The following is a 19,892-nucleotide window of genomic DNA, read 5'->3' as shown; positions in this document are numbered from 1 at the left end:
TGAAATTGAACCCGGGAAAGACGGAGCTCCTCCTGCCGGGTAAGAGCGCCGTCCACTGGGGTCCACACTTTTGGCCGGCAGAGCTTGGCTCCCCTCCTACCCCGGTAGCTTCGGTGAAAAGCCTCGGGGTCACTATTGACGCTGGGCTCTCTCTCGGGCCGCAGGTGGGGACGGTGGTTTCCTCCTGCATGTTCCAGCTACGCAGGATTAGGAAGGTGGCCTACCTCCTCACCCCCGATGCCCTGCTACAGGTCATTATGGCCCTCGTTCTCTCCCGCCTGGATTTTTCGAATTCCATCTATCATGGTTTGCCCAAATGTTCCATCTACAGGCTGCAAATCATTCAAAACCAGGCGGCGAGATTGGCCCTCGGGATACCGAAGTGGCAGTCTGCCAAACCCCTCCTCGTCAAACTGCATTGGCTCCCTGTCAGCCTAAGGGCCGCCTTTAAGCTTGGCTGCCTCATTTTTAAGTCTCTCTCTGGTTCTTGCCCCGCTTTTCTGAAATCCCTCATCCAACCCTACTGTCCTTCACGCAATCTTAGATCACTTCACTTACATCTTTTGGTGGTCCCCTCCTTTAAACTCTGTAGATCTGATGGTCGAAGATTCGCCGTCCTCGGCCCCAAACTCTGGAACTCTCTCCCTCTTCCAGTTAGGATCTCCGGTACTCTTATCCAATTCCGCAAATCACTAAAAACCTGGCTCTTTCCACAACCCAGCTAAACTCCCTCTGTTTCTTCTCAGCACCCCTTCAGCGCCATGATACCCACGGTGACAGTGCGCTTTATAAACACCCCCTTAACATAACATAACATAACATAACACCTCGGAGCATATTTATGGAGCACATATGGTCCCAGCCATCCTCCACAGTAGCCTCTGAAGGAGTGACCACAGCCAGTAAAAAGTCTCCAGAGCAAAGATCTCATTCACCAGGAGCAGAAGCCACCCAGGAAGGCTCATTAAATACTTTCAGAAGCATAAGAATGCACAAAGGACAACAATACAAAGTGCACAGCACAGTAGACAGCAGAATATGGGCTACACGCAGTGAAGCCACACAGGCCAATACAATGAAATAATCAATGCTCCTTTAATTCTTGAAGCAAGGTGCACCGAAACATTGTACCATGCATTCACGGCACAGGAGCACATGTGGTAGTGCCAGTATTCTTCGATCTTGAAATGGGACATAAATTGCAGAGTAATAAAATTAAAATCACAATCCCGACAATTAGGAATAGGACCAATGGAATACTGCTTCCGAGCATGGAGTGATTAAATGATTGGATGACTCCGAAAATTGTCTGGAAGGTGCTAACCAAGCCTGAGCCTAAACTCTTAAAAAAGTGTACTACTCTCTTGGTATGAAACATTTTAAAAATGTGGTGCACTATTTCCCCAAAATGCTTTGGGATATTAGTGTGGAGTAGCGACTGATTTTCCAAAGAGGACCTTGCAACTTGAAGATCAAATGTCTCCTTTGCAGGGGGCATGGCCAGGTAGCTGCATTTTGCGCGAGCTACACCTGCCCCAAACCTAATCCTGTAGCATATCCTGTTCCTCTTCAAGTTGCTGTGTCTGACTTGAAATTGGAAGACACAGACATGCTGCTGAGGCGTTTTTGGGGCGGAATACGGACTTTCTCGGCGCACAGTAGTTGGCGCGGGGTCCCACAAGATGGTGGTTGAAGCGGATTAGCCATGGCTGAGGGTTGGAGCTGTGACGCTTTCCCAGGGGTGGCAGTGATGGGCTCTGCAGAGTGAGGACTGAGGCGCATCCACTCGGGCTGCGACGTGACCTGATCTGCCACTGAGATGCGTGATCAGTGATCGGTGGCGGCCTGGAAGATTCCTGACATTGGCGCAGCGGCGCTATTCCTGATGTCAAGGGAGCTGGAGGTGTTGGGGGCCCCCCCCCCATCTGAAATACTCAGTTTAGTGATAAGAAAGCACAATTGTTTGCACATCAAGACTCCTAGCTTCTATTTCCACCCATCACTCACACAGCTGCATAGTTCTCCCTCCCCGAAAATGAGTCTCCCTAGTAGTCGTTGGATAAAGCAAGTATGGTCTGCTGTGCATTGTATAAAGTACCTGGCTTGGTGCTAATTTCAGGTCCCCCTCCACGTAATTGTTCACATTTTTGGATGGTGTAAATACACATTGCAGCCACATATGACATTTAACTTTCATGCCACCGGGTAATTTCTGTGCCATTTACCACTGCCTTACAGTTAAATAGTCCAATTGGATCAAACGAGTTTGGACAATAACATTTTGCCTTTGGATTTGGGACAAAACCCTATGGGTCTTAATTTACAAGCCCCTTCGCTGCCGGTGCATCACCTTTTGTATTTTCCTGCCCCATATTTACAGACCCTGTGTGGCTTTTCCTGTCCTTGTTAATATGGCCCATTTACATGCAGCACTTTGCGTGAAATGGGCGTTCCATGGGTGTTGCTATGGGTGTACCCACAAAACACCCATGAAACCTGACACCTTTGCCGATTTATGGGAAATCGTAAACCTGGAAATGCATCGGAATACAACAAGGAGAAATATATTCATTTCTCCTTGTTTTTTTGCCTCTTTTTATGTGTGCTGCATTCTGCAGCACACACATAATGAAGAAATCACCTCTGGCGATTGTGTATGTACAGCCAGAGCAGGGTAGAGCACAGGATTGCAATATGTAATTGTAAATATGTTGCATACCTGTGCTTTGAAAGTGCTGCAGCATGGCACAACCGTGGGGCTCGCAGTGCCTCACTCTGGCACGTTCTTGTAAATGAGTCCCTATATATCTTAGGCAGCTAGTGTGAATATGACTTTACATAGGGCGAACCTCTGATGGGTTAAGCTAAGATACCCATGGATCTAGTTCAAGCTAAAATAATGGAGGCCAGTCTACCGATTTCACAAAAGTCAATGAAAAAAGTGGAAGTGAAATGACATGGCATTTGATTAATGTTAACAAAACTGAAAGTGTTTTGACCTTTGACCATTTGAACGACCAATGTACAAATGTTTTTTGTAAAACTTGGAGGCTGTAGTATGTGAATTGACCGTGGCAAATGTAGTAACACTAAATGCATTTTTTATATTGAAAACTCAGGAGACAGTTTAGTTAAACTACTGGGTTCTCAACACAGCCATGCAGGGTTGTGAGTAAGCAGCAATACACAGGTATGAGCTTCCGCCCCTAACTGCCACCCACTTATCTTATTAGGAAAATCAACAGAAAAAACAGGAGGGCAGCAGATATCAAAAGCAGTGGTGGAAATGGTGCAAATGCAACTAGAGAAACAAAGAATTACAAAATGAAAACTAATTATACAAAAATAAACTAGGTGATCAAAAGAGTGATCAAAAGAAACATCTCTCAGCAAATGCATATGGTGTACAAAGATTGTTAAAACTGTGTTTCGAAATTGCATGGTCCCATAATCGCAGAATCTCCCAATTTGACAGTCAATTACAGATTATGCAAATGCACATCTGCAGAAGTTAAAATATTACGTCGCCCCTGGGCTGCATTTCCAACTTTGGTTTCGGCTCATTTATTCAGGTTTAAAATGGGGTCTTTAGTTTATGCAAAACTATGCACGGAAATGCTAAAGACACGTGTGTGTGTATGTTAAGCTGCTGGAGATGGATGTCACTGCGAAGAAACATAATTGAATTCTAACCACATAAAATAAATTATCCTCGAGGATTTCATTGAGGTCATGCGCTGGGACTTTGCTGTTAACCTAGAGAATCCGCAATGGAAGTCAACTTTATGTTGGCTTAGTGCTTGAAAGAAGGAGATGGGAGGGAAGAAGTGAGAACACCTGGCAGAAACTTTCATAACTTATAGAAAGAATGAATGTATTAATAGTGTGTATTTTCAAACTGGTACAAATCTAAACACTAGATAGAATGAGAGATGGCTTCAGTCGGCATCTAGGAGGCGAGTCAAGGAATCAGTGGGAAGACAACATACAAGGTAGGCAGTTTCTTCTAGGCAAGCTGGTGCATTACTCTTTAAAAGGACCATGCAACGGAAGAACAAAAAATGTTTTCTTTACCCAGGCCTGTGTCACTAACAATCACCAACAATGAGCATTCTAGAATGTTGCTTTGTGTGATGATGTCAGTTGAGGTTTCGCCATCTCTTGTGACATCATTGACTGGGTTGCCCATTTAAATCCCCAATAAGGTTTCCTTCATTCAGTGCTGGATGTGATCAAGGAGTTTCAATCATTTGAAATAGCTCTGATCACTGTCTATTGGACACATACTGGCACGAATATATGACGTTATTCCGCAAACAGAAATCCCGCATACCATCACTCCGCATTTATTACTCCGCAGTACCATCACTCCGCAGTACCATCACTCCTCAATCTTTTACCCCGCATATAACTTTACCATGCATGCCTTTACAACGCAAAGGCATGCGTGGTGAAGTTATAAACATTTAAAACTTAGTAAATGTACATATATATATATATATATATATTACCTACTGGCGGTCGCCAGTAGGTATATATAGTTAGGATTTTTTCTCTATGGGATTTTTGAAAATTCTATGTCTAATAACTTTGGCGTTTGTGGACGGAATTGGCTGAAATTTTCAGGAAAATGGCACATTTTGTTTCTGAGTAGCCCTTGAAAATTTGGGGGGGGGTTCGTCAAGGGGGGGCCGAGAAAAAAGGGGGTCCCAAAACGTGTTTTTAACATTGAGTTTTCCATAGGGCGGTTGGCCTCACTTTTAGCCCGAACGGCTGAATGGATTTGCACGAAACTTGGCAAAATTGTAGGGACTGGTAGCCCGATGTGCCTTTTGCAGCTCTCAATATATGTGCTACAGTGGATTTTGAGAAATTAACGTTTAAAAAAAGATATATATCTGTAACAGCGGACCGGGCAGCGCTCCAGGACGCGTACTTTTCGCGCAACGGAGCTTTGTGAAGCGAAGCTGATTGGTTCTCCGGCGTCTGTAAACATTCCAATCAGTCCGTAGCGGCCGCCATCTTGTCTCTCGGTAGGATCGAGAGACAAGCGGAGGCCAAACCGAAGGGGCAAATGACCATAAGGGGGCATAGTAGATCCTCCCTGACCGTTTAGGTTTGATGTGGAGGTTTTAAAAGGGTCCCGCGGGGCAAAAAAAATAAATAAATAATAATAATCGAACAGCTGAATGGATTTGCACGAAACTTGGCAAAATTGTAGGGACTGGTAGCCCGATGTGCCTTTGCTAGATCTCAATATATGTGCTCCAGTGGATTTTGAGAAATTAACGTTCAAAAAAAGATATATATCTGTAACAGCGCACCGCTTCGCGTACTTTTCGCGTTACGGAGCTTTGCGAAGCGAAGCTGATTGGCTCTCCGGTGTCTGTAAACATTCCAAACAGTCCGTAGCGGCCGCCATCTTGTCTCTCGGTAGGATCGAACAGCTGAATGGATTTGCACGAAACTTGGCAAAATTGTAGGGACTGGTAGCCCGATGTGCCTTTGCTAGGTCTCAATATATGTGCTTCAGTGCATTTTGAGAAATTAACGTTCAAAAACAAGATATATATCTGTAACAGCGCTCCGCTTCGCGGAGATAAAATTATATGTGTATTACCTAGCTGTTGCTAACACCAGTTAGCGACGGCTAGTAGAAGATAGCGACCATCTTGGGCCCCACTTTGCATGTGAGTGATATTTATCACTAATGACATGCAAAGTGGGCATGCCAAGATGTTAGCGACTGGAAACAGTCGCTAACATCGCTATCTCCTATTATCAACTTTTGGAAATATTCGAGATAAGCGCGAATATCTCCAAAAGCTACCACCTGCCCTGAGCAGTTCTTAGCCATGTTATCCAATGGGAGGTGGATAACATGGCTAAGAGCATTAGCTCGGTAATGCATGAATATCGCTGAGTTTTCAGCGATATTAATGCATTGCGGTCGTTTTTTATCGTATTTGCGATAAACCTTGATAATAGCAAGGTTTATCTGCGATAATTTCTGACGGTAAAAAAATCGTTGCTAAGCATCGTTAGGGATAAATATCGCTTAACTTTGGTAATATGCCCCAACGTCTGTTAACGTTCGATTCGAAGGAAATCAGGAAGTGTTGAAAAACATTGTCTGCGCCATCTTGTCTTTTTTCAAATGCCACACTTTTGTCGTGCACGGCAGCCATTTTAGATGCCTTGACCAGACCCACTCTGTGCACGCTGTCGATCCTTAGCATGGCTCCCCACCCTCGCAAGCATCTCCCCCAGGCAGTGGTCACCCCCGCTCTCTGTCTTATGCATGGGTAATAAACCTCCCCCCATCTGCACTGCTCTTCCCTGAGAATCACACCATGTGCCCGCCCGACACCTCCCTTTCGCCCTATTCACTACCGCACCCTCTGACACTCCTTTTCCTCTGTGTCCGATTGTCCAGGCTGGTCCTAGGGTATCAGCTAGCCCTGCAGATGTAGTTTATGGCCACAGCTGTGAAGAATCACCCCTCTTCAAAGGAGTTATAGTAGATCAAGGCCCACACTCGATGAGATCCGTCACAGCAGAAGCGTTGCTATTATCTGAAAACCATCCTGTATTGTGATTGGGGAGGGGACCGAGCCTGAAGCGGAAGATTCCAGGGATGACTCTTTGTACATCAAAGTTTTTACAATTATGTGTCACATTAAAAATATATAGCACTCCGACAAAGTAGTAAGATTATAAAACTTTAATAATTTATAAATATATACAAGAAAACAAAAATAGTAATAACATATAAACATTTTTAGGGAAAAACAACGAAGTAGCGGTCGGCTGTGCGAATAGTCCCAACGCAGCACAACGTCCAGATTTCCGGCGTGGGGCGTCGCGGGGGGTGGGTCATCAGTAGCAAACTGTTGTGCGAATAGTTCCAAGGCAGCAGAACACGCTGAAATCTAGATGACACGAAAGTGATGTCTAGTAAGTTGCCACCCAGCAAATAACGGCGTGGGGCGTCGCGGGGGGTGGGTCATCAGTAGCAAACTGTTGTGCGAATAGTTCCAAGGCAGCAGAACGATGGCACCAAGGTGATGTCCAGTAAGTTGCCGCACTGGTTTTGGTATCCTACAATGCTGCTCCGAATAACGGCGTGGGGCGCCCCGGGGGAGGCGGCGTGAACGGGCCTCTCCAGGTGGAGTGTCATCTGTTGTAGTGGGGCGCCCCTTTACCGTTTCAGTTGCCATTCCGTCCGTTTTTGGTCCACTGTGTCAAAAGCCGCAATTCAGCTGAGTTGCGCCCACTCTTGCGGTGCAGCGATAGGCGGCTGTCACAGGACTCTCAAAATGGCGGCAGGCTGTTTCCTTTTTGGGCCTGATCCACTGAAATGGCCCTGGGACACCTTGGAAATCGGACGCTTGTCTGGTAGGTCTTGGACCCCATTCTCGAAAGCGTCCCCTCCGCCTTGAGAATTCATCAAAAGTTTTGGGGGGCCCGACTCCTGCAGGCTTCTGGTGGGGAGCGGCTGCCATGATTGCTCGCGGAATGACCACGACTGAGCTACGAGATGGTGGTGCTCTCATGCTGACGCCAGCTTCAGTCTGAAACATCCAGAAACAAGGTGGGGCTTTCATCGTTTGGGGAAAAAAAAAGTTTTCATCCAATGAAAAGTGTTGTTTTTAGGTCATATGATCAAGCCTTCCATCATTAGGAAACCAAAAGTAAAATGAACCAATGAAAAGTTTTATAAACAAGTCACATGACCTGTTATGCGGCATAGGGTATAAAATGCGGAGAAAATACGTTGGCACGTGAGGCGGCGTCAGTAGCGGACCGATGTGCGAATAGGCCGAAGGCAATACAACGCGCCAAGATCCGGATGGCACCGAGGTGGTGTCATAGTTGAGAGTTCTGAGCAGCGGTTGTAACACTGTCTGAAGCTTATTTGCAGCTGCTGCAGCTTCACTACGCGCCAAGATCCGGATGGCACCGAGGTGGTGTCTAGTAAGGTGCACTGGTGTGGCCATCCTACAATGCTGAAAGTCGGCGTGGGGCGCCCCGTTGGCCTGTGAGTTTGCGTCAGTAGCGGACCGATGTGCGAATAGGCCGAAGGCAGCACAACGCGCCAAGATCCGGATGGCACCGAGGTGGTGTCTAGTAAGTTGCCGCACTGGTGTGGCCATCCAACAATGCTGAAAGTCGGCGTGGGGCGCCCCGTTGGCCTGTGAGTTTGCGTCAGTAGCGGACCGATGTGCGAATAGGCCGAAGGCAGCACAACGCGCCAAGATCCGGATGGCACCGAGGTGGTGTCTAGTAAGTTGCCGCACTGGTGTGGCCATCCTACAATGCTGAAAGTCGGCGTGGGGCACCCCGTTGGCCTGTGAGATGGCGTCAGTAGCGGACCGATGTGTGAATGGGGCCGAAGGCAGCGCAACAATATTTTCGGAATAGAAGACACCACTAGGCGCTGAGATGCCAAGATCCGGATGGCACCGAGGTGGTGTGTAGCAAGTTGCCGCACTGGTGTGGCCATCCTACAATGCTGAAAGTCGGCGTGGGGCGCCCCGTTGGCCTGTGAGTTTGCGTCAGTAGCGGACCGATGTGCGAATAGGCCGAAGGCAGCACAACGCGCCAAGATCCGGATGGCACCGAGGTGGTGTCTAGTAAGTTGTCGCACTTCTGTGGCCATCCTACAATGTTGAAAGTCGGCGTGGGGCGCCCCGTTGGCCTGTGAGATGGCGTCAGTAGCGGACCGATGTGCGAATGGGGCCAAAGGCAGCGCAACAATATTTTCTGATTTGAAGACACCACAAGGCGCTGAGATGCCAAGATCCGGATGGCACCGAGGTGGTGTCTAGCAAGTTGTGGCACTGGTGTGGCCATCCTACAATGGTAAAAGTCGGCGTGGGGCGCCTTGTTGGCCTGTGAGATGGTGTCAGTAGCGGACTGATGTGCGAATGGGGCCAAAGGCAGCGCAACAATATTTTCTACAATATTTTTGGAGTAGAAGACACCACAAGGCGCTGAGATGCCAAGATCCGGATGGCACCGAGGTGATGTCTAAGTTGCGGACCGATGTGCGAATGGGGCCAAAGGCAGCGCAACAATATTTTCTGAAGAGAATACACCACAAGGCGCTGAGATGCCAAGATCCGGATGGCACCGAGGTGATGTCTAAGTTGCGGACCGATGTGCGAATGGGGCCAAAGGCAGCGTAACAATATTTTCTGTATGGAAGATACCAGTAGGCGTTGAGATGCCAAGATTCGGAGGGCACCAAGGTGATGTCTAGCAAGTTGCTGTACTGGTGTGGTCATCCTACAATGCTGAAACTCGGCGTGGGTCGCCCCATTAGCCTGTGAGATGGCGTCAGTAGCGGACCGATGTGCGAATAGGCCGAAGGCAGCACAACGCGCCAAGATCCGGATGTCACCGTGGTGGTTTCATAGTTGAGAGGCACTTCATCTGCAGTGGGGCGCCGAGATCCGGATGGCACCGAGGTGATGTCTAGCAAGTTGCTGTACTGGTGTGGCTATCCTACAATGCTGATAGTCGGCGTGGGGCGCCCCGTTGGCCTGTGAGATGGCGTCAGTAGCGGACCGATGTGCGAATGGGGCCAAAGGCAGCGCAACAATATATTCTGAATTGAAGACACCACAAGGCGCTGAGATGCCAAGTTCCAGATGGCACCGAGGTGGTGTCTAGCAAGTTGTGGCACTGGTGTGGCCATCCTACAATGGTAAAAGTCGGCGTGGGGCGCCCTGTTGGCCTGTGAGATGGTGTCAGTAGCGGACTGATGTGCGAATGGGGCCAAAGGCAGCGCAACAATATTTTCTGACTGACACCACAAGGCGCTGAGATGCCAAGATCCGGATGGCACCGAGGTGATGTCTAAGTTGCGGACCGATGTGCGAATGGGGCCAAAGGCAGCGCAACAATATTTTCTGAAGAGAAGACACCAAAAGGCGCTGACATTCCAAGATCCGGATGGCACCGAGGTGGTGTCTAGCAAGCTATGCAGTTGAGTTGTGTGCGCACTTGCGGCGAATAGGTCGAAGGCAGCATAACAATGTTTTCTGAATAGAAGACACCACAAGGCGTTGAGATTCGGTTACCACCGGGGTGATGTCTAGCAAGTTGCCGCACTGGTGTGGCCATCCTACAATACTGCTCTGAATAACGGCGTGGGGTGCCCGAAGGGGGGGGGGGAGCCGGCGTGAATGGGCCTTCCTAGGTGGAGGCTTGTCTGCTGTAGTGGGGCGCCCCTTTACCTTTTAGTTGCCATTAAGCTGAGTTTCGGCTGCTGTTGATGCTACAGCGACAGGCGGCTGCAAGAGGACTCTCAAAATGGCGGCCTGTTCTTTGGATTTGGGCCTGGTCCACTAAAATGGCCCTGGGACACCTTAGAACTCGGACGCTCGATTTTTTTTTCCTTTCCTGTACATGCAAAAAAAGGTAAATGCCCGGTACGTTACACGCTTCATCTGCCACGATGAACTCTCCAGAGGAACCGAAAAAAAATATAGTTGTGGTAACTATACCATGCATCGTCATATGGAGAGGTGGCACCAATTAATTATAGTGCTGCATAAAAGAGAGATTTGGAGGAGAACCCCTGACCTGCTAGTACATTCATCAAAGAAGTGGCACTGAGAGCTTCAGAGGCAAGGGTAACGGTCCCAAATATTTAGAAGAACTTTGGAAAGATTAAAATGACATGTTTAGATTGTGGTAAATTAATTTCATGTGGACAGATGAGTGTTACTCTAATAAATACAGCATATGAACATCATCATAGTCGATGGTTGGTAGAGACATTTTGACTATATCCTGGACCTGCCCGTCCTCGCCCAAAATGGCGCCGGAATAAATGGGACTCGTAACTCCTTGTTGTGTACTGGTTGCAGAACCTTGAAATCACGAGATACGTATGCAGTTTTGAAGCACATGGCGGGCGGGGACGAGAATTGATTGAATATTTTGACATCCCTATTGATATTAAGTTCTGATGTGTTATTGATTACTGTACTGTTGAAAGTTCGAATTAACGTCACCCATGGTACTTGCCCGCAAATGTATATCTAGATAATTTTATTGTAACTGGCCCTGTCGTATTTTAATTATAAAATGTACGTCCACCGATTCCGTAACTGTTAGACACCTTAGTTCTTGCAACCTAATGGCCCGCCCGTTACGTTCCTCTACAGTGTAAATGTCTATTCATCATATACGATTACAGTTTGCTCCGTGGCAGGCCCACGTGGTTATAGGCTCGTATTTGTATAATGAAATTTTCACAATAAAGGTTTTTAAAAGAAAACATGGTAGTAGTATATACATTGGTAAAGTTTTTAATAATAGTCACTGTTTTAGAATCATTAAAAGGCAAGTGAAATAAAGCAGACCAATTACATGAAGGGTAAAAGGTATAATACGAAGGAACGCAGTAAAGATAAATGGTCAAGGGCTGTTGTGTTTTCTATTCCTGCAACATAAAGTGATCGATAAGAATCTCATATTCAGGCGTATCGGCGACTAAGACAGCAGGTCGACCCTCTTTTGCTCAACGGCTCCGTCATGGGACGAAGAAACGCTCTTTTTCTCGAAAAAAGAATATATTTTACTTGCAGGACAGTTGTAAAATTTCCGGGAAAGTACATTAGCCTGGAACATTATAACATATATTTAAGAAAAAATAATGTTTGGAAGTAATGAAAAGCGTAATTTTTAGGTGATATGACCAAGCCTTTCATCATTACAATAAGAAAAGTAAAATGAACCAATGAAAAGTTTTATTAACAAGTCACATGACTTGTTATGCTTACGTTACGCGCTGCGCGCCCCGGATGACTTCCGGATGCGCTAACGCGGCGCGTTATATGACGCATTATGCGACAACGCAGGTCCAGAATATAGTCAAAATGTCTCCACCAACCAGCGGTCGGAACACAACCCCTTTCAGCAGGCTAAATAGTTCTGTTAAATGACAACAGAAGGGACAGGCAACAAGAACCATCAGTCAAAGAGGGGAGGGCTAGTTCTTCTCTACCGGGTTACATTGGGGCGCTACCGGAACTGATCGAATTGGTAGTCTACAGTGTTTCTGGATGTTTCAGACTGAAGCTGGGGTTAGCATGAGAGCAGCACCATTTCGTAGCTCCGTTGTGGCCATTCCGCAACCAATCATGGCAGCCGCTCTTTATCGTTATTTTGGGCGGGGTGGGTGGCGGAGCCGAGCTGTTTTACAGCCATCATTGTGTGGAGTTCAGTTCATCTCACTAGTTTTGTATTTGTCATGAGGGGTTGTTCCTAATGTTTCTATTTTAGCGAGGTCAAAAAGAGATCCCATTAGTGGCCTACTGATTTTACTCGATTCCTTTTCTTTTTTTTTACACGATTTTTCGTTATCTGCAAAGACTAAACAGAGTATTGCGACTCTGTGTTTGTTTGTAAATAGAGAATGAACCAAAGAGAACTAATTCTAAAACAGTAAATACTTGGATAACAATCAATCAAATGGAGAGAGAAGCAGGCACGACGGATTACAACGGGGGCAAAGGCCTGCGTTAACTACCTTTCACTATCTGCAAAGAGAGAGTACTCCTAATAGAAATGAGGGGGGGGGGCACCATTCAAAGCAGATCAGTGTGCATAAACACGAAAATGTTTTCACTTACCACGTACTTGACATTCGACAGCTTATGATATTTGCTATTAAAAAACCATTGAAATTCACTGAAAAAACCATAGGTTATAGACCATATATAGTTAGGAATTAGCATTTACAAAACCTTGAAAATTCACTGAAAAAACCATAGGTTATAGACCATATATAGTTAGGAATTAGCATTTAAAAAACCTTATTTTACTCACACAAAACCATTGAAATTCCATATATAGTTAGTTGCACTAACTATATATCGCGCACCCGCAATCCACTGCTGATCATGTCACATATTACATCATTCATGACATGGTCAGTGACATCACTGATGACATCACTGATGACATCTCAAATGACATCACTGATGACATCACTGATGACATCTCAAATGACATCACTGATGACATCACTGATGACATCTCAAATGACATCACTGATGACATCACTGATGACATCTCATTTGACATTTCTGATCACATCACTGATGACATCATTCATGTGATAATACGATGAACCTCTTCAGACTCTAATATAACCTTAGATACACTCAGTGTAAACAGACACTCACAGACTGTCACTTATCCATGGAGTTACTCACACACCTAGTCAGTCATGCAAAGAATCAATCACACCTCCATTTCCTCAACTATACAGTTATACACACCTTACTTATTCAAACATATACTAACACATATTTACTCTATTATACAATCCCTGATACAAGTTCACAGTGATCCATACAGCCACTCACACATTCACTGGCTCTTATGCACAGTTATTTATGTATGTCAACTCTCACATGTACTGTGTTGTACATATGTACTTACTTTGACATGCAGCACTGAGATATCCATTCACTCACCAATACACTCATGCACACAGTCAACCGCCCATACAGCTGTTTCCACATGCACTTTTGAACCCATACATCTAGTGAATCAACTGCTCACACATCTATGCACAGAGTCATACACCTCCCAGCCACCCACACACACACTCAGTCTCCCATACAAATACTTGGGCAACCAATCAATAACCCATATAGTTACTCATATAGCTACTGATCAACACATGCAGCAGTTTACAGAACAACAGACATAATGATGCACAAATTAAGACAGTTTAGTCACTAACCCATGCACTCAGTGAGACACATTTAATCACTCACTCATACAGTCAGGCATGCACCTACTAAATCCTTCATCCAGACACTTATACATCCACTCATTCTTCAATATGTAAGACATATTTTAACTTTACAGAAACATAGTCACTGGATGTTGTCATCAGTGATGTCATCAGTGATGTCATTTGAGATGTCATCAGTGATGTCATCAGTGATGTCACTGACCATGTCATGAATGATGTAATATGTGACATGATCAGCAGTGGATTGCGGGTGCGCGATATATAGTTAGTGCAACTAACTATATATGGAATTTCAATGGTTTTGTGTGAGTAAAATAAGGTTTTTTAAATGCTAATTCCTAACTATATATGGTCTATAACCTATGGTTTTTTCAGTGAATATATATATATATATATATATATATATATATATATATATATATATATATATATATATATATATTACCTACTGGCGGTCGCCAGTAGGTAGTTATAGTTATAGTTATAGTTAAACATTACTCACTAATATATGTAAACACAAAGGTACACTTAATAAGCCAGTGAACCAATCAATTTTTTTTAAAAACCATCCATGTAAACCCTTATTTAAACATTTATTCTTCCATCAACTTTTACATATACATAAATAACACATATTTATTTTACAGAAACACACACATTCACTGGATGGTGTCATCAGTGATGTCATGAGTGATGTCACTGACCATGTCATGAGTGATGTAATATGTGACGTTATCAGCAGTGCATTGCACGCGCAAGTTATAGTGAGTCCAACTAACTATAACGTGAGAATTTCAATGGTTTTATGAGAGTAAAATTTCAGTGAATTTAATAGGTTTTTTAAATGCTAATTCCTAACTATAACTGGGGTGAAACCTATGGTTTTTTCAGTGAATATATATATATATATATATATATGTATATATATATATATATATACATATATATATATATATATATGTACTAAATAATGCATATGTATATACATATAGATATATTTTACATTTATAATTTTTTACAAATATTTTTAAAATAATCCAATATATATATATATATTTTTTTTAAATTACTCTTTTCACCCTAAAAACTAATTCCACCCTGCTCCCTTAAAATACCCTAGCACCCCAAAATCCGAACCCACCCTTACTCCTTAAAATACCCCGGCACCCTTAAACACTAACCCATCCTTACCCTATAAATACCCCTGTACCCCAAAACGTAGCCCTGAACCCTAAATTACCCCTGTACCCCTAACCCCAAACCTACCCCTGAACCCTAAAAATACCCCTGTACCCCAAAACCCAAACCTAGCCCTGAACCCTAAAAATACCCCTGTACCCCAAAACCCACATCTAGCCCTGAACCCTAAAAATACCCCTGTACCCAAAAAGCCAAACCTTGCCCTGAACCCTAAAAATACCCCTGTACCCCAAAACCCATACCTAACCCTGAACCCTAAAAATACCCCTGTACCCCAAAACCCATATCTAGCCCTGAACCCAAAAAATACCCCTGTACCCCAAAACCCAAACCTTGCCCTGAACCCTAAAAATATCCCTGTACCCCAAAACCCATACGTAGCCCTGAACCCTAAAAATACCCCTGTACCCTAAAACCCATACCTAGGCCTGAACCCTAAATATACCCCTGTACCCCAAAACCCATACCACTACACCCCAAAACCAAAACCATATACTTACCTTAAATCCATACCCCTGGACCCCAATTAAAATACCCCAAAACCAAAATCATATACTTACCTTAAAACCATACCCCTGTACCCCAATTAAAATACCCCTGTACCCCAAAACCCATACCACTACACCCTAAAACCAAAACCATATACTTACCTTAACTCCATACCCCTGTACCCCAATTAAAATACCCCAAAACCAAAACCATATACTTACCTTAAAACCATACCCCTGTACCCCAATTAAAATACCCCTGTACCCCAAAACATATACCACTACACAACCAAACCATATACTTACCTTAAACCTAAATTAAAAAAATATATGATTTTACCATTCATGCATTTACAACTAATTCCGTTGTAAATACATGCGTGGTAAAAGCATTTAAGATGTAATGCCTTACGTTATAATGGCATTGCGGAGTCATGGTACTTTCGCTATGAAAGTATGCGGAGTCATGGTATGCGGGATGAAAGTTGCGGAGTAATGGGTGTTTACCTACTGGCACAGATGTTCTCTGCATTCATTGTGAATTGAACCGTAAGTCTTTTGAATATCTCTGTTAGTGTGTCTCTATTGTGAAAATGTTCAAGTAAGCAGCAGGACACTTCTCAGTAGTTACAATATAGGTTTATTAAGATACAGAAGAGTGACATACCTCGCCAGCTGACCAGCCCATCAACTGACAAGTCTGGAACATTCAAGTACAACATAGAATGTACACAGGCATTCTGGGAGGCTAAATAGGTAGGAACATAGAGGAAGGTCTATTTTTGTTACCATGGCAACGTTAATTGTGTAATACATTTCTAGATAAAGGAGAAGGATGTGTAGTAAACATATACTCCTTCCAACATGACCACCTGCAGTCATTATGTTTTGCTGATTATACTGATTTGAGCACTTACCCACTGTAGGTGCAGTTGGAAAGCACGTGATCACCCTTGCTGAACCCGTTAGAAAGTGGTGCTTATCTGGTGTGCAAATTCACCACTGGTATTCTCAAATACGTGACCAGCCTGCTACTGCAGACTGGTGCGTGTGTGCACCCCTGGTATTTTCCAATACGTGACAAGCCTGCCATTTGCAGACTGGTGTGTGTTACACCGCTAGTATTCCCAAATCCGTGGCCAGTCTGCCATTACAGATTGGGATGCATGCTGCATTGAGGATGTGCATACACCTGTATCCAGCTTGCCCTTGCTGGCTGGTGGGTCCACCAACACGGATGGTGCCTTGGTACCTGTGTCCAGCCTGCCATTTCAGACTGGTAAGGTGGCCTGCAACCATGCAGCCACCTATTGTTTCCTATCATTTAATTCTTAGTGACAAACCCTTTCCAATGATAAAGGTGGCTGTGTCCAGATTCGTGTGTAAATGCTACTACTAAAAGGTGGGCATTTTTTTTTTATCTGACACTCTCCTGTGTGCCTTTGTGCTTGCCTACAGTCCACATAGGAGGTTGGGGAGCACATCTGGTTATTCCCCAGTGATAGCTATAAAACACTGGGAATTCAATGCAAACAACAGACCTCTGCTATTTGCTGGCCTAGATGGATAGATTGGATGCAGAGGTTTTGACATTTGGCCTCTGGACCAGACCATGGCCCCACTAAAGATTATTAAAAAAACTGCACAGGTTATACATTCTCGACACACCAAGGGATTTAATACACTGTTAGCAGAGAAATAAATACCAATTATCAGATAAAAGCAATCCAACTCCTTATAAAATGTATATCTAACTTAATATAAACTCTAAAACGCAATCAATTCTTGTATCTAAAATCCATAAAACCTGACATGGAAATCCAAACAGATTATAAAACTCTTAAAAAGATAGCTAGGCCTCTCTAGGAGAGCTATTAATTGCTTTCATGTAATTACCCAATGCAATTGCTATCTCGATATTGAGCAGTTCTATAAGTAAAGCTGCCGCTTGAGACTGTAGCCTTGTGTCATATTTTAAAAATATTGGGCAGAGGTATCGTTTACGTTGGTCTAATAATGTTCGGCAGTTTAGCAAAATGTGCATTATGTCTCCTTTAGTGCCCAGCGCACATTTACATAATCCATCACGAGTTATCATTTCCGCCTTTACTTCTTCATTAATCAACCAAGGATTAATTCTTAATCTTAAAATCTCCTGTCTAAATCTAAGATTAGGTAGAATATTCAAATAAGGGAACCTGTTATCCTTTAGCCATGATTCTCTCATGAATTGGACAGATTGTTTCTTATTCAGATATTCTAAGTCAGCTCTTTTAGACACTTCTTGTCCTTGGTTTCTAAGATCACTCTTGGTAAAATCTACCTTTAATGATTGGCAGATTTGCACCTTTAAATTCTCACTAACCAATAAAACTTTCTTTCTTGCCTCCCTAGTCTACTTTAGGCTGCTAGATTCTATCTCCTTTCTGCACCATTGGGATACCTTCTGGACTGATTCTATGTCAAGCCGTTTCCAAAATCTGATTAAAAGCATTTGAGACTGTGTGCTCCAGGCTGTTGAACCTATCCCAGTTCTTATTGCCTGGATCATTGATGAGCATGGTAGGGACATTAATGTTTTCAAACACTTCCCTTCCTCTAAATCCCAGTCTTGTTTACCACTTAAGAAATGGATTTCTGCTCCATAGAGAACTTGTGGAGGTATCCTTGTGCTAAAAGCTTTTAGTAACGGTTTGTGGGACATGTCTCCATAGTCTCGGTTGAATTTTTTCAGCCCACAGATTGATGCAAAGGCTTTAGCTTTCTGTGCTTCAAGGTGAGTACACCACTTAAGAGTTTTATCAAACCACAGTCCAAGGTACCGATATTCCTTGACTGTTTCCAATTGTAAGTCGCCTAAAAATCAAGTGAAGCTGGTATCCTTTTTCCCAAAGCATAAAATGTTTGTTTTGTCCATATTTAGAGTTAAAAATGTTCCTTCACAATACTCTCTGAAGGCATCTAGCGTCCTCTGGAGGCCAATTTCGGTCTGGTTCATTATCACCAGATCGTCTGCGTACAATAGACAGGGCACTTTCTTACCGTCCATTCTCGAGCTAGCACTTCTATCAACTTCTAGGGTTGCTGGTAAATCCGCCCAAAAAATTGCAAAGAGCAAGGGGGCCAGTACTCAGCCCTGCCTGAGCACATTCCCAATTGCTATTTTTGGCGTCAGCGCTCCTCCTGTGTCTCTAATTACCTGTGCCCAATTTCTGCGATGAAGTTCTTTTATAATGGCCAACAAAGTTTCTGGGATACTTTTATTCACTAATGTCTGCCAGAGGCAGTTCCTGTCGACTGAATCAAACGCGGCTCGAAAGTCTACAAAACAGCACAGTTTACAGTTTTGTTCAACTGACTTACGAGCCACTGCCCACAGGGCAAAGCAGTGATCGATTGTAGAATGGACTTCTTTAAAGCCCCCCTGTTACACCAGTATGATCGAAAACTGCTCCACCCAGTCCTTCTGTCTAAGCAACACTATTTTTGCGAACACCTTTTCCCCTATGTCCAGTAGGTTAATTAATCTATAATTTTGTGGTGCATTCATATTACCCTTTTTATGCACGGGTCTTATTACTGCCCCTTTCCAGTTTTTAGGTATTTTGCCTGACTCAAGGATAGCCAAAAACATGTGGGAAAAAAAACTCACCCACCAATTCAATTTGGTTTTTATTATAATTTCTGGAAGGTTATCAGGGCCTGCTGCTCTGGTTAACTTTAGTTTCACTATTGTATTTTTTACATTAATTTCTGTGAAGTCTGCTTTTAATTCTTCCATTAACCCTTGCCAGGGCTGAGGCCTTCCTTCGTCTCAACAGCTACCAGAAGATTTTCCCAGCATTTGTCCTTATACACTATTTTTGCCGTGGTAATTAGCCTTTTATATTCTCATTTCAATTTTTTGAGATGAAGTTGTCTTACCCCATCATATTTTACTTTAATACTTCTGGTTACTTTCCTTATCTCTCTTTTTTTCTTTAGGCATTCCATAGAAAACCATTTATGTTGTCCTACTGTTATTGGATGTTTATTTATTTGATCTTTTGTTAATTCAATTCTAAGGCATTGCACCACTTGATCTATTTTTTCCTCATACCATTCTAAAGTTCGCCCCCCTATTGCTCCCAAAACTACCTTCTGCTGTAGCTTCCCTAATTTTTCTATATATTCAGCCGTTAGTCTGGTGGTCACTCATTTAGGGTACTCGATTTGGTGTGGGACTCCAACTGCAGGGGGTTGTGATCGCTACCTTCCTTTGGAGTATCTCAAATCCTTTTATGAGGGAAAAATTCCATGCAAACATGAACATATAATCTATTGGACAATTTTGATTGCCTATTTTAAAGGTTTTCTGTGCGGGGATATCAATTTCTAATCTTCCATTCAGGCAGAACAGACCCTTAGTCCCTAGATAA

Source organism: Lissotriton helveticus, chromosome 3_2 (genome assembly GCF_964261635.1).
Source record: "Lissotriton helveticus chromosome 3_2, aLisHel1.1, whole genome shotgun sequence".
NCBI classification, from domain to species: Eukaryota; Metazoa; Chordata; class Amphibia; order Caudata; family Salamandridae; genus Lissotriton; species Lissotriton helveticus.
This window is presented reverse-complemented; position numbering follows the sequence as displayed.